General features: G+C 37.9%; 1 pseudogene; it reads right to left on the reverse strand.

Moving 5' to 3' along the window:
- Window positions 1–10,093: 10,093 nt before the first annotated feature.
- LOC141522190 (nuclear receptor-binding factor 2 pseudogene) lies at window positions 10,094–10,915 on the reverse strand (annotated as a pseudogene).
- Between the last annotated feature and the right edge of the window lie 1,258 nt (window positions 10,916–12,173).

Consider the following 12,173-nt stretch of genomic DNA (forward strand, 5'->3'; position numbering starts at 1 on the left):
AAGAAAAAATTGCTATCCAATGAGATGAAACTGGCTATATCCCCACCTGGGAAAAAAGATTCTCATTAATCTTGAGAATTATAACTCTATTAAAGATAATATACTTATCCAGAAGTAATGGACACTCATGATTTCTCTGGTGCTCAGATAGGATAATATAACAGCATATCTCCTTTAAAAGGGGGGACAGTAAAGAGACGGGAGGATAGAAGAGAATGAATGGGGTAAATCACGTTGGGTGAAGAGGTACAAAGGACGAATTGAAATAGAGGGGAAGAAGGGAAAGGGGAAGAAGGGAGGAGGTGAGAACCTCCTGAATCTTACTGTCATCAGATTTGGCTCAAAGAAGGATTAACATACACACCCTCAATTAAGTTTATAATCTTATCTTACCTTTCAAATATTAAAAGGGGAAATGGAGGAGGAAAAGGGGAACTAATGGAAGGAAGAAAGAAAATGGGAAAGATAGGGGAGGGAGTGAATATAAGGAGGTAAACACACTGCAAAAGGTGGAATTCAAAAGTAAAATACTAGGAATATGGATAAAGTAAAAAAAAAGGGCAAAAACACAAACAGATGGAAGATAACATGGAGTGAAATAGTTAGTAATTATAACTTTGAATGTGGATAAGATGAACTCTCCCTTAAAATGTAAGCAAATAGCAGATTGGATTAAAACCCAGAACCTAACAATATGCTGTTTACAAGAAACTCATCTGAAACAGAGAGATACATATACAGTAAAGGTAAAAGGTTGGATCAGAATATATTTTGCTTCAGTCAAAGTGAAAAAGGCAGGGGCAGCAATCCTTATCTCACACAAAGCAGCTGCTAAAACAGATCTCATTAAAAGAGATAAGGAAGGAAACTATAACCTGGTTAAAGTTACTATAGACAGTAAAGCAATTTCAATTTTAAATATGTACCTACCAAGTAGTATAGCATCTAAATTCTTAGAGAAGAAGCTGAATGAGTTACAGGAAGACAAAACTCTACCTATAGGAGATCTCAACCTCCCTCTCACAGATTTAGATAAATCTAACCATAAAATAAACAAGAAAGAAATGGAGGAGGTAAATAGAATGTTAGAAAATGTAGGCTTAGTAGACCTTTGGAGAAAAGTGAATGGCAAAAGAAGGTTATATACTTTTTTTTTTCCTGTAGTACATGGATGGCATTTACACAAAACCTGATCATTTACTAAGGCATAAAACCCTATAATCAAATGCAGAAAGGCAGAAATAGTGAATACTTCCTTCTCAGGTTATAAAAATCACGTGTAATATTGGAGCATGGAAAGGCAGATCTAAAACCATTTGGAAACTACGTCATTTTAAAGCAGTAAATCAAACAACAAATTAGAGAGAGAATTAATGATTTCATACCAGAAAATGACAATAATAAGATAACATACCAAAACTTATGGGATAAAGCCAAGGCAGGTATTGGGAGAGATATTATATCTATAAAAGCTTACATGAATAAAATAGAGAAGCAGGAAATCAAAGAACAATGCATGCAACTAAAAAATTAGAGAAAGGGGGTGGCTAGGTGGCGTACTGGATAAAGCACCGGCCTTGGAATCAGGAGTACCTGGGTTCAAATCTGGTCTCAGACAATTAATATTGACCTAGCTGTGTGGCCTTGGGCAAGCCACTTAACCCCAATGCCTTGCAAAAACCTAAAAAAAAAAATTAGAGAAAGAACACATCAAAAAAACACCAATTAAACTATTAGATAATTAAATTAAATAATTTAGAAATTCTAAAAATTAAAGAGAAATTGATAAAAGTGAAAGCAAGAAAACTAAATAAAACCAAGAGTTGATTTTATGAAAAACCAAGAAAATTGATAAACCTTTGGTTAATTTGATTTAAACAAAGAAAGAAGAAAACCAAATTACTAATATCATAAATGAAAAAGGTGAACTTACCACCAAAGAAGAGGAAACTAAAATAATAATTCAGAACTATTTTGCCCAACTGTATGCCAATAAATTTGATAATGTAAGTGAAATGGATGAATATTTATGAAAATATAAGTTACCCAGGTTAAATGAAAAGGAACTTAAATACCTAAATAACCCTATCTCAGAAAATGTAATTCAACAAGCTATCATTGAACTTCCTGAGAAACAATCTCCAGGGCTAGATGGATTCAGAAGTGAATTCTATCAAACATTTCAGGACCAATTGGTTCTAATTCTATATAGACTCTTTGACAAAATAGGTGAAGATGGAACTCCTCTGAGCTCCTCCTATGACACCATTATAGTGCTGATACTTAAACTAGGAAGAGTCAAATAGAGAAAGAAAATTATAGACCAATTTCCCTAATGAATATGGATGTAAAAATCTAAAACCTTAGCAATTATAGCAAGTTATCACTAGGATAATACACTATAACCAAGCAGGATTTATCTCAGGAAAGCAGGGTTACTTCAATATTAGGAAGCTGTTAGTATAATTGACTATATCAATAACAACCCTAACAAAAATCATATGATTATCTCAATAGATGCTTTTGAAAAAGTACAGCACCCATTCCTACTAAAAACACTAGAGCGCATAGGAATAAATTGATTGTTCCTTAGAATGATATGCAATATCTATCTGAAAATCATCAGTAAGCATTATATGCAATGGGAATATGCTACAGGCATTCCCAATAAGATCAAGGGTGAAACAAGGCTGCCCATTATCACCACTACTATTCAATATTGTATTAGAAATGTTGGCTTCAGCAATAGGAGAAGAAAAGAAATTGAAGGAATTAGAATTGAGAATGAAGAAATAAACTCTCAATCTTTTCAGATGACATAATATACCTAGAGAACTCTAAAAATTCATACACAAAGCTACTAGAAACAATTAGCAAATTTAGTAAGTATCAGGAAACAAAGTAAACCCACATAAATCCTCAGCATATATATATATAGATAGATAGATAGATAGATAGATAGATAGATACACTGATACACCAACAAGACCTAGAAATTCCATTTACAGTAACTTCAGAAAATATAAAACACTTGGGAGTGGACCTGCCAAGGCAGACTCCAAAACTCTATGAAAACAACTCTAAAATGCTTTAAAAAATTTTTCTTTACAGTTTTTATTTCTTTTGAATTTTACAATTTTCCACAATCTTGCTTCCCAGCCCCCACCTCCCACCCCCCACATAAGGCAGTCTGTTAGCCTTTACATTATTTTCATGGTATACATTGATCTCAGTTGAATGTGATGAGAAAGAAATTATATCCCTATGGAAGAAAGATAAAAGTACAAGAGACAGCAAAATTACATAACATAATGGGTTTTTTTTAATTAAAGTTAATAGTCTGGTCTTTGCTCAAACTCCACAATTCTTCCTCTGGAAACAGAGGGTATTCTTTATCATAGATACCCATATTTGTGCCTGATTGCTGCACTGATGGAATGAACAAGTCCCTTAAGGTTGACTATCACCCCCATGTTGCTCTTAGGGTGTACAATGTTCTTCTGGTTCTGCTCATCTCATTCAGCATCAGTTCATGAATATTCTCCCAGGCTTCCCTGAATTCCAATCCCTCCTGGTTTCTAATAGAAAAATAGTTTTCCATGACATACATATGCCACAGTTTGTTAAGCTATTCCCCAAAGGAAGGAAATTCACTTAATTTCCAATTCTTTCTCACCACAAGCAGGGCTGCTATGAATATTTTTGTACAAGTTATGTTTCTACCCATTTTTATAATCTCTTCAGGGTATAGCCCCTGTAGTGGTATTGCTGGATCAAAGGGTATGCACATTTTTGTTGCCCTTCGAGCATAATTCCAAATTGCTCTCCAGAAAGGTTGGATGAGTTCATAGCTCCACCAAGAATGTATCAGTGTCCTAGATTTCCCACATCCCTTCCAACACTGATCATTGTCCTTTCTGGTCATATTGGACAGTCTGAGAGGTGTGAGGTGGTACCTCAGAGATGTTTTAATTTGTATTTTTCTAATAATTAGTGATTTAGAGCAATTTTTCATGACTATGGATCGCTTTGATTTTCTCATCTGTAAGTTGTCTTTGTATATCCTTTGACCATTTTTCAATTGGGGAATGGTTTGTCCTTTTAAAAATTTGACTCAGTTTTCTGTATATTGTCAAAATGAGTTCTTTGTCAGAAATACTAGTTGTAAAAAATTGTTTTCCAATTTACCACATTTCTTTTGATCTTGGTTACAGTGGTTTTGTTTGTGCAAAAGCTTTTTTAATTTATTTAGTCAAAATTGTCTAGTTTATTTTAATGATATTCTCCATCTCTTCCTTGGTCATAAACTGCTTCCCTTTCCACATATTTGACAGGTAAACTACTCCTTCATCTCCTAGTTTGCTTATAATATTGTTTTTTATATCTAAATTCAATGTCCATTTTGATCTTATCTTTGTATAGGGTATGAAGTATTGGTCCAATCCAAGTTTCTGCCAAACTCACTTTCAATTTTCCCAACAGTTTTTATCAAATAGAGAGTTTTTATCCCAATAGCTGGACATTTTGAGTTTATTAAACAGCAGATGACTATAATCAGTTCCTGCCACTGCATCTAGTCTATTCCACTGATCCACCACTCTATTTTTTAGCCAATACCAGGCAGTTTTGATGACTGATGCTTTATAATGTAATTTTAGCTCTGGTAGGGTTAAACCACCTTCTTTCATACTTTTTTTCATTAAATCCCTGGAGATTATCAACTTTTTATATCTCCATATGAATTTAATTACACTTTTTTTCTAACTCAGTAAAGTAATTTCTTGGAATTTTGATTGGTAGGGCACTAAACAAGTAGTTAAATTTTGGTAGAATTGTCATTTTTATTATATTAGCTCAGTCTATCTGTGAGCATTTGATATTTGCCTAGTTAGTTAAATCACATTTTATTTGTGTGAGAAGTGTTTTGTAATTGTTTTCAAAAAGTTTCTGAGTTTGCCTCAGCAAGCAGACTCCCAGGTATTTTATATTGTCTGAAGTTACTTTGAATGGGATTTCTCTTTCTAGCTCTTCTGCTGCATCTTTCTAGCCAAATTACATATGTATACATACATATATATATATATATATATATATATATGCAACTACTATATATATATATGCAACTACTATATATATATATATATATATATATATATATATATATATATATATATGCAACAGAGAAGCTTATTCTGGAGCTCCCAGCCCATGAGTGAAATGGGATTGGAAAGAGATCACAGGGGTCTCCTTGCTCTGCCTGAGGCAGACCTCTCTTCCTTTGTCCATATTCAGATCTGGGTCACAGTCTAGGACCCCAGCCCCAAGAAGAGGAACAGAAGCTCAGCTTATAGCAGAACAGGATAGGAACCTGTTCCTCATAGTTCCATGACTGAAAGGAATGCTTATTGTCACCCACAGAATGGGAGAGTAGTCAAAACCTTTCCTAAGACCTTGGAAGAATTTAAAACCTGTAGTTCCCTAGATCTCTGAAACCACTGCAAAAACTCTCAAAGCTTGGAACAACATGTCCTCTACTTTGGAAGCAGACCCACAACTTAACAAAGAGTTAAAATCAATTTATAGACTAGGGAAATGAGCAAGCAAGAAAAGAAAGTTCTGACCTTAGACAGTTACTATGATAAAGTCAAAGTTTCTATAACCAACACCTCCAAGAAAAATGTAACTTGATTTCAGACCACAGAAGAGTTCAAAAAGGATTTTGAAAATGAAGTTAGGGAGGTAGAGGAGGTGGGAGGTGAATATAGATAATATATTGAAAAGTTAATGGATGAGAGAAAAATGTACTAGGAGAAAGGAAAAGGGAAAGTGGAATGGAATAAGTTGTGTCATATAAAAGAGACAAGAAAAACCTTTTGAAGTGGAATGGAAAAGGGGGGAGTGAGAGAGTTTTAATCTCCTCAACACTGCCTCAAAGAGGGAATAACATACAGATTAAATTGAGAATAGATATCTATCTTACCCTAGAGAAAAGTAGAAGGAGGAGGGAATGAGAGAATGTGGTCTGGGGACCTTGGTGATAGAATGGAGGGAAGATTGTGGGAGGGGGTAGTCAGATGCTAAAAACTTTTGTGGAGGGTCAGGGGGAAAGGAGAGAAATAATAGAATAAATGAATATAAAGGGAATAGGATGGAGGGAAATATATTTAGCAATAATAACAGTGGGAAAAATTGAAATAAGTTACCATATTAATACTGATTTATAATTAATGTATGCCATCTTATCTCCCTTACTAGGCTGCAAGCATCTTGATGTTATATAGCTTTTTTTTAACGGTTTATATAGCTCTTTCTATGTGGCAGTCACTATGCTAAGCACTTCACAATTAATTTTATTAATTTTTACTTTTGTTTATTTACACATTACTATAATAATCTTGTAAGAATAAACATAATATCCCCCTCCCCCCACAAAAATAAAAAAAAAAACTTCATGAAAAATAAAGTGAAAGACAGAAAAAAATGTTCTTCAGTCTGTGTTCAGATACCATGAGCTCTCTTCCTGGGGTGGATCATATTCTTTAGCATAAGTCCATCAGAGAAGTAACTTCCATATTTTTCCACAGATGGTGCTGATTGTAACTCACTCCATCCATTCCTCCCCACTACCATTTATCAAATTTTCTCTCTCCTTTCACTTTGTCACTCTTCAAAAGTGACTAAGGTACATCTGAGTGGTGCAGCAGACAGTGCATTGGCCCTGGGCCAGGAGGCCCCAATTCTACATCCCACTCCAGAGATCCAGCAACCACCCGGTCCCATGATCCTGGACAGGCCACTCAATCCTACCACATTGCAAAAAGCAAAAAAGAAAATATGTTATGACTACCCTCTCCCATGATCTACCTATACCTTGCCTCCCCTTGTCCCCTTTCCCCATCTCTTTCCTTTTTCCTCTAGATTTCTATACACTATTAAGTATGTATATTGTTTCCTCTCTGAGCCATTTCTGATGAGAATGAAGGCTCCCTCATTTCCCCTCACCTTCCCCCATTCCACTACATTGCAAAAGCTTTTTCTTGACTCGTTTACATGAAATATCTTAGCCCATTCTACCTCTCCTTTCCCTTTTCCCCCAGTACATTCCATTTTCACCCTCCTGTGCCTTGTCTATAAATGTTCCTTCTAATTGCTCTAATAAATGACAAGCTTTATATGAGTATTATCAGTATCTTCTTCCTATGCAGGAATACATGCAGTTCATCATCAAGTACCTAATAATTTACATGTCTCATATACTCTCTATGCTTCACCTGAGTACTGTACTAGAAGATCAAACTTGCTATTCAGCTCTGTTCATTTCAACAGGAACATTTGGAATTCCCCTATTTCATTGTATATCCATCTTTTCCCCCTGGAAGTTTATGCTCAGTTTTGCTAATTCTCAGGTGTATTCCAAGCTCCTTTGCATTCCTGAATATTATATTCCAAGCCCTACAAGCCCTTAATGTGGATACTGTTAAGTCCTATGTTATCCTGACTGTAGTTCCACAATATTTGAATGGTTTCCTTCTGGAAGCTTGCAATATTTTCTCTTTGACTTGGGAGTTCTGGAATTTAGCTATAATATTCCTGGAGGTTATTTTTTATGATTTCTTTCAGGAGGAGATAACTGGTTTCTCTCAATTTCTATTTTGCCCTATATATCTAGGATATCAGGGCAAGTTTCCTATATAAATATTTCAAAAATGAAGTCAAGGTTCTTTTCTTGATCATTACTTTCAGGTAGCACAATAATTTTTAAATTGTCTCTTCTGGATCTGTTTTCTAGGTCAGTTATTTTTTCAATGAGATATTTCTCGTTTTTCTATTCTTTTGATTTTTTTTAATTGTTTCTTGATTCATCGCAATGAATTTTCTTTTAAATTGATATATCTGGGGGCAATAGCTATACTTCTAATCAAGAAAATGGATCTTGTAAGACAAAAAAATAGCCAACATTGATATAGAACTTAAAGATGTTCAGAGTACTTTATACATCTTATCTCTCTAATCCTCACAACTCATGTTATAAGTACAACAGGTATCTGTGGGAGAAATTGAGGCTTAGCAAGATTAACTGACATGGACTTGTAAGATCATAAAGAACAAATGAAACTAAATGGACAGGTTATGTGATATAGTTATGCACACTTTATTTCATAAATAAATGAAGGCAGATCAATCTTTATGTACAAGGACAAAAAATGAGGTGAAAATAAGTTATGGTTTGCATCATAGAGAGCATGTCCACATTTATGAGATGAATCTATTAAAATATCAAGATATTGAAGACCATTTCCTCTTAGTATTTAAGACAAGTGAACTAGGTATCAATAGTTACTAGAAAACTATTTGAATCATAACTGGGATTAATTATATAAGAAAGCAAATCATAATTCATTTTTCTGAAAATGTTTTCAAAATTTGGGACATATGAGTAAAAGCACTATTAAAACCTTGTAAAATGAAGAAAATAAGTTTCAAGTTAAAAGACAGTAATGGATAAGGAACATTATGACTTCTGCTTTTTTTTATTTACAAGAAAATGGAGAGAATGGGAGATAGTTTTCTGGAAGGTAAAAACAGAAAAGCAACAGAACTTAGATGTTTGACAATTGAGTTCTGTCATTTGTTACCTCTTGAGTTTGGTCATGTTGAATTAATTTTAAGGATCTCAGTTTTCTCATCTCTCCAATAAGGGAACTGGCCTGAATGATCTAGAAAATCTTTTCCAGCTATAAAAAGCTATAATTCTATATCCTGGAAAAACTTGGAGCATGGCAGATAAAGAAAGCACCGGTGGGGTGGCTAGGTGGAGCAGTGGATAGAACACCGGCCCTGGAGTCAGGAGTACCTGAGTTCAAATGGGGCCTCAGTCACTTAATAATTACCTAGCTGTGTGGCCTTGAGCAAGCCACTTAACCCCATTTTCCTGGCAAAAAAACCTTAAAAAAAACCCCTAAAAATAAAAAGAAAGCACCTGTACCAGGAAATTTCTTCCTCCTGACCCTCTCTCCAGGCTTTTGGGGCTACTATGGTCAAATTTCTAGTTCCAATTTAGTAGTAATGTCAAAAATATCATTTCAAACCATAGATCTTTTCCCCTGCATAACACAGTTTGTATACCCAACACAGTATTCCGATTTCATTCTTTTACTTCTAGCCAAGATAAGTTGTGGCAAATGAAAATTATTTTCTCCATTTTAAAAGGTATACATGCAAATGAATAGGCAAACATGTGAAATATATATGATAAATGTCCATGAAATGAAGCATGTCCAAGTTACTTAAGTGAGTCTACAGGAGTTCTTAACCTGAATTTTGTGATTTTTTAAAATAAAACACAATTATTTTATATATTTCTTGCAATCAAATACTGCCAACTAGCATTGCTTCCATTCATGCAGCATTCAGAACAAAGGGAGGATTCCTTGGGTGTTTTGTAAATGATGCATAACATTTTAATACAGCCAACTCAAAGTTAAAACTTGAGATGTACCCTGATTAATTATGTAAACTGATAATTAAAAAAATCAGAACTAATAATTTGGTTCCTTTCTTCATGAAGTGGAAGTTGAAACGTTTCTCCAGATAGTCCGGAGGTTGACTCCATGCTAGGAGGAGTGCACAGCGTGGCACGTGGAGGACTCACCCCTGAAGGCTGGGCATGCCTCCGGGCAGGAGAGGAGCCTCCTCCCAGACGGGGCCACATTATCCTTTATGGCATTGTGGATCAATTATTACGTAGAGCATAGCCCTGAAGTGAAGAGAAGGAAAATCAACTGCTGCTTGCAAAGTTCTTCTGGGGGGCAGTCTGATTGGAATGGGAAAAACCGGAGGGGTCCATGCTGTCGCCCCAGCTCCCAAAGCTCCGGCCACACCCCAGCTGGCGTGGGCCTCCCCGTGACCCTTCTCCACCCCGTGGCCCTTCTCCACCCTGTGGCCCTTCTCCACCCCGTGGCCAAGCCTCTTCTCCCCCGGTGGTCCGTCCGGTGACCCTCCACGGACCACCTCGAGCCTCGTGGTGTCCCTCTGGTTGTCTGATTGCCCCTCCCTCCCCACCACCTTGAGCCCCTTGTGCCCATCCACTTAACTATTCTTGAGTCCTTTCATTATATCTTCGGGGAGTCCCAGAAGCGGGAAATGGGGGGGGGGACGGAAAGTGCAAGGGAGGAAGGTTGGGGATGGGAACGTCCTGGGCTTTTCCCGGGTTCGGGAGCCAGGTGGAGGGGCCGGAGGCAGCCTCCGAGGGGCTCCACAGCTCAGATTTCTGCACAACGTTGGCGTCAGCCTCCAGCCCCTTCTCGAGGGGGGTCTTCTGGAGTCCGGCCTTCCCTGCACGGAGCTGCTTGTTCTCCCTCCTCAACCTTTCCTCGTCGGCCGCAAGAAACTCCACGTGGCGCTTCAGGCCGGCGATCTTGGTTGCCTGCTCTTCTATGGTAGTTTTGTCATCTTTCGGGACTTTGCTGCCAGGACACGGTTCTGTGGGGTCTCTCCTCTTCTGAAGGAGAAAAAGGAGAGTGTCTGGGTCCCTGTGCAGGACGGCTGGCACCGGGGCGGGATGAGCCTGCTGGGCCCTGGGCGCACCCTGGCCCTCAGACCCGGCCTCCATCAGCGGTTGCAGGGGGCTCCGTGCGGGGTCTGCTGGGCTTTGCACTCTTCCTCCCGCTTCCCTCCTCCTCCTCTCCTGAGTAAGCCGGAGCTGTTTCGTGTGGCTGTCCCTTTGTGATTCCTGTGGTAGCTGAGCCTGCTCGGACTGTGTCAGCTTCACGGCTTCAGAAAGATAGGCGACTGCCTTTTGGTGACACAAAATGGCCTCTTTGTATTTCCCTGCAGCTAATGACCGGTCTGCTTTCCTGCTCTGCTGATGAGCCAGGTTGAGGGGCCCGTCCATCACTTCCATAGACGCCGGCACAGGGGCTGGGGAGGGCAGGGCGGCGGCCCCCCGGCTCATGATGGGGGGCCGGAGCAGGGCAGCCCTTGGACTGGCCCGGGAGCTGGATCAACACTGCCGCTGCCGCCGCCGCCGCTGCTCCTCCCCCTCGTCCAATTCTGTGATTTTTTTAAAATATCTTAATAAATATATTTCAATACAATTGATTTTCTTTATAATTCTATTTATCTTGTTTTATGTATTTAAAAATATTATTCTTAGAAGAGACGCATAGACTTCACTGGATTGCCAAAAGCATACTCTCTCTCTCTCTCTCTCTCTCTCTCTCTCTCTCTCTCTCTCTCATACACACACACACACACACACACACACACACAATCACACAATCACACACATTAAGAACTCTTGAGTGATTGCAGGATAATTTAACAAGTTTATTTACCTCTAAATACTGTTTCAATTTAAAACAATTAAAATCTAAACCTTAGAAAGTCCTGACTACCATCTGAATAACTAGTAAGTGCTGATAATCCAGTTCAGATGAAGGTACTCTAAAGGCATGGGGAAAGGAAAAGCTCAAGAGGCACTCAAGAGTACTTTTGACACAATTAAAATATAAGCTCACATTGTTTGATGAATAAAAGGACAATTTATGACCTTCAAGGTACTTAGAATTTAATAGCTAAGAATAATATACTTAATGCTTCATTAACATTTTCTTTATTGTCACTGTAAAAATTAGACCCTGAATTTAGTACAGTTTATCCAACCCCTTTATTAGGCATTACTGTGTAAACGTTGTTATTCTTACATCATGACATCATACAAAGAAGAGGCCCTTGCTTAGGTTGAAGGAACCAGTAAGATAGAAGTGAACTGAAATCAGGAATAAGATTTTGGGCTCATAAAGGAATATCAGTCAGTTAATTTTTTTTAAATTATTTAAAATTATCTTAAGAGGACAAAGCCAAGTTGGCACAGTGAAGGCAGTAAATCTGGGCAGCTCTCTCCCAGACCACTCCAAATACCTTTAATTAATGATTCTAAGCAAATTCTAGAGTGGCAGAACCCACAGGAAGTCTGTCCAGCCCAAAACAACTTGGAAGATCCATGGGAAAGATCTGTTATACTGGAATTAGAAAGGGCTGTAGTGCAACCTGGGCTCTGCTGGCCACTTCAGAGTGAACTGGCTTCAGCCATCCAGGAACTGCCCATAGAGCATTGGATTCCTGATGGTACCTGTTTCCATGGCAATGGGGGGGCGGGGTTTCCAGGCCTC

The sequence above is a fragment of the Macrotis lagotis genome, chromosome 1 (assembly GCF_037893015.1).
Source record: "Macrotis lagotis isolate mMagLag1 chromosome 1, bilby.v1.9.chrom.fasta, whole genome shotgun sequence".
NCBI classification, from domain to species: Eukaryota; Metazoa; Chordata; class Mammalia; order Peramelemorphia; family Peramelidae; genus Macrotis; species Macrotis lagotis.